This window comes from Vanacampus margaritifer, chromosome 1 (genome assembly GCF_051991255.1).
Source record: "Vanacampus margaritifer isolate UIUO_Vmar chromosome 1, RoL_Vmar_1.0, whole genome shotgun sequence".
NCBI classification, from domain to species: Eukaryota; Metazoa; Chordata; class Actinopteri; order Syngnathiformes; family Syngnathidae; genus Vanacampus; species Vanacampus margaritifer.
In genome coordinates this window covers 49,659,895-49,664,393 of record NC_135432.1, presented here as the reverse complement: position 1 = coordinate 49,664,393, position 4,499 = coordinate 49,659,895, and the positions used below count along the sequence as shown (strand labels likewise).

The 4,499-nt window shown below is 44.8% G+C and overlaps 1 pseudogene; it reads left to right on the top strand.

Annotated features, from left to right (window-relative positions):
* The first annotated feature begins 206 nt into the window (after window positions 1–206).
* Window positions 207–3,541, top strand: LOC144056291 (uncharacterized; annotated as a pseudogene).
* The last annotated feature ends 958 nt before the right edge of the window (window positions 3,542–4,499 follow it).

Sequence of the window (4,499 nt, the reverse complement as noted above, 5' to 3'; positions counted from 1 at the left end):
AACCATGCATGGGAGTTTTTTCCGCGGTGGAATAGGTTGTGTTTTTTATTTTTTCGTATGAATAAGCCGTCAGTATATAAACTACTGGGAGTGCGGAGTGGATTAGCCGCCTGTGTGGTAAACAAGGTGTGTGCTGTGTGGAATTACTAAACCGAGGGACATAATTCCTCGGTGTGTGTGTGTTGTGTTAAATAAGAAGCCGGGAAAATATTAAGACGCGCATAGAAATGCCCCGTGTTTACGGAAGTGACGTCAAGTCGGAGAGCTCCGCCGTTTTAAACGGCATAAGACATTGAGTACCACGGAGGAATAGGCTGTTTCTGTTGTTGTGGTGTTATAAGCAGCTAGTGGTGATCGCACTATGTGTTGCGGATGTGTGTTGTGAAATAAGCAGCTCGCGTTGATCACGCGTAGTGTTTGCTGAGCTAAACGCCCGTATGTCGCGTAGTTCGCTACGGTGCCGTGGAGTGATATTAAAAGCCTGCCGTTTTTTCGGTTCAGAGCTGTGTGTTATAAGCCGCCCGTGAAGATCCAGGATATATTTGTTAAAGTCGCGCAAAAGGTATTTAATATCTGTTTCGTTTTCGTCTTGTTTGTGTTTGTCTGAAAAAAAAAAAATAATAATTTTTTTTGGGGGGATTAATGAGAATATTTTTGATCTGTTATATTGTAGTATCATAAGTGAGACGTCACTGACTTTATAAATATTAAAAACGACTAATTAATACATATAATGGACGACATTTGTGATCAAGACTCCGGCTGGTTTGATTTGCATAAACTTCCGGTCCATATTCTGAACTCTTCGCTGAGTGTACAGATAAAGGCTGCAACGCTCGTGATGATTGAAGCGCTCCCACCACGCCAGAGAACACAGCAGGAGCTGAGGAGCAAACGTGAGACGGAGGTTGCCGATCTCAAGAAGATTGTGGAGGACGAGGCCAAGGCCCACGAGCAGCTGATGGCCGACATGAGACAGAAACACAACCAGGCCTTTGACGAGCTTAATGAACAGCTGGAGCAGGCCAAGCGGAACAAGATGTCTATGGAGAAATCAAAACAGGCCCTAGAGAGCGAATGGAACGAGGTGCAAATCGAGCTCAAGACCCTGACGCAAGGCAAATCCGATTCAGAGCACCGTCGCAAGAAAGCAGAGTCCCAAGTTCAGGAGCTTCAGGTCAAATTTGGAGACAGCGAACGGCAGAGGCAGGAGATGGCGGACAAGATGGCCAAAATGCAGTCTGAGCTGGACAATGTCAACAGCCTTCTGACTGAAGCCGAGGACAAAAACATCAAATTCAGCAAAGACCTTTCTTCAGTGGAGTCTCAGCTTCAGGATGCACAGGAACTGCTCCAAGAGGAGACTCGTCAGAAGCTCAACATCTCCACTCGCTTGCGGCAGCAGGAGGATGAGCAAAACAACCTGCGCGAGATGCTGGATGAAGAGGAGGAGGGCAAGAGAAACATGGAGAAGCAGGTCTGCTACGTTTCAGGCACAGCTGGCCGACATGAAGAAGAAGTTGGATCAGGAGACGTCCAACCTGGAGAGCGCGGAGGAGGCTCGCAAGCGCGTCCAACGTGACGCCGACTCGTTGCAGCAGCAGCTGGAAGAGAAGACGGCCGCTTACGACAAATTGGATAAGACCAAAACCCGTTTGCAGCGGGAGCTGGATGACCTCATGGTGGACCAGGACACCCTGAGGCAGGTGGTTTCCAACCTGGACAGGAAACAGAAGAAGTTTGACCAGATGCTGGCTGAGGAGAAGACCATCTCCAGCCAGTATGCCGAGGAGCGCGACCGGGCCGAAGCAGACGCCAGGGAGAAGGACACGCGGGCGCTAACGCTAGCCCGTGAGCTGGAGGCCTTGGAGGCAGATGCCCTGCACTACCAGGAGGATCTTGCCACAGCCGAGAGACTCAAAAGACAAACGCAGGCAGAGAGAGACGAGCAGGATGAGATTAACAACGGCAATGCTAAAAATGCTCTGCTGACTGAAGAGAAGAGGAGGCTGGAGGCTCGCATAGCCCAGTTGGAGGAAGATTTGGAGGAGGAGCTACTCAACACCGAGATGATCAACGAGCGTCTGAAGAGAACCACACTGCAGATGGAGCAGCTGACCACGGAGCTTGGCGCCGAGCACAGCAGCGTCCAGCGACTGGAGGGCGCTCGTTCCCACCTGGATCGCCAAAACAAGGAGCTGAAGCTGAAGCTGCAGGAGCTTGAAAGCACCATCAAGTCAAAGTACAAGTACACCATCGCCTCCCTGGAGGCCAAAATCGCTCAAATGGAGGAGCAGCTCGACATTGAGTCAAAGGAGCGTCAACAAGCATCCCGGCTGGTCAGGAGGACTGAGAAGAAGCTGAAGGAGGTCGCTGAAAGAAGATTCATTGGAGTGCCTTTTCCATGGGCAAAGATGGGCACAGTTGATTCGCCTGGAAAAGCTGATCAAGTGTCAATCTGCTGGTGAAAGGGGGAAATCACTCAATGGTGATTTGAATCACATGCCCCTTTTCATCAATTCACAAGGATTGAGTCACACTGGGAATGAAGTCCCGTGATCTTTCCTGCGATCTCTGGCAGTGAGCCAGGGTTCGGAAAGAGACTGACAAACGCCTCTTTAAAAAAATTAAAATAAAAAAATTGATTGACCAACTGTCGAACGCACTTTTCATTCAACAAAGACCTTCATCAGGAGATGGCTTCGAGGGACGGACACATCTGCTATTGCGTCGTGACACTTAACCACATCACATAGTGTTATGCCTCACATTTATTATGCCCCTTCCATCAAATTTTTTAATGAATCAAACTGAATTTTGACTGCTAAGCCCCTCTATCTATCTTTTTCTCTCTCTCTCTCACCTGCTATTCTTATTTCTAAACTCCACACATAAACATTGCTTCATTTTGCGACGATCAAGATCCGCGCTGGACTTTCTCTCTAGACTATTGTGGGATTAAATGTCCGGTTTTTGAACTTATAGAAGTTCAATGGTAGGACTGAAGACATTTAACATTTTCAATTTGATGTTTTACTGTTTTTGAATTTACTTATAGGCACATCAATGTGATATAATCATGAGTGTTTAAAAGAATACAGTGGGATGGTGATTTTGTGAACTTTATTTGATCTTTGTACCCTCAAATGCTGTTGGAGGGGCAATGTGCATGATGTTGTCAGAGTTTCTTGACACTTAGGGACTGAAGGTCTGGGGTCAGATTTTGATTACTTCTGTTCCCCCAATCAAGAAGGGGAACTGTATAAAGATGTCTGTTTACCATCAACCTTACACCTTTGTTCAATCTAGGAGATGACATGTCTGCCCTTTGTTCAATCAAGAGCCGGGAGGAGGAACCTTTTATCTTTTTTGTATAAATGAGTCGATGTTTTGTAAATTGTCACACACTTGGGATCATCACGTTGCATTCTGATGTGATGTCCTGACTGTGTCTTTAGAGGCCTCTAAATAAATTCTTGCAAGAAAACTTCTTCATCAGATCCTGAATACAATTATTTGGACACGCAAAGATTACACTTAATATAGTAATTTAATATTCCTTCAGTACCACACAAACATTTATGATGTATTTGTGGTTTTATTGGACACAAGGTATACATAGTATACAGGAATTGCTGTCAACATTTACAAACTGTAATGTCAATAAGAGTGGTTCACTAAAATATTTGGATTATGGCAGACAAAGTGAATCTACTGACGTTTGGTTGTACCCCATTTCTGGCCTCTCTCATGCACATACCATGAACAAGAACATGGTCAATCACTGTAGAGATGATTTCATTGGATATTATTGTTTTTTTTACGTTTTCGCTTACCACCTTGACCACCTCAACCACCTCTCACACAAACTCCTCTCAGAATTTTACCCATTGTGGTAAAACCATTGCTCTCAGAAATGGCTTATACATTCTCTTTAACATCATTAGTTACAACAATTTTGAGGTTGTTTTTTTTTCCAAGCTATGATACATGTGTTTAAATTTTGTTTGACTTTTGCCACCTGTGCACACCATTGTGCAATAACAGGTGCATTACAATGAAAATGTGTTGGCAATTTGTGCCTAAAAAGGTTTGCCGAAAAAGTGACTGATAAAATCAGCAGGATCAGACAATAGCAATTAGCGTATTAGCAATTTGAGAAAAACTATAATTTTATTGACAATTTGAAAGGTTGGTCTAACAGGTTATCAAATGACAACTAAAAGCAAAACAGAAATGCATGTTCCATTGCTTATTGTACACTATTGGAGGATTTGGGCAACCATGCGTTCCATCATGCAACTATGTGCTCTGCCAAAGGCACATTTTCAAAGAGCATGCTGATCCATTCAGTCAGAGCACGGATTGGGTCCTCCTCAGTAGGTACCGCTTGCCTAAAAATATATTGATTGATTGATGCCGTGATTTTGAACCCACGATAGAGCGAGAAACAAAAAACATCAGAGCCATGCCTGTGCACATCCTCTTTCTGTCTGCGC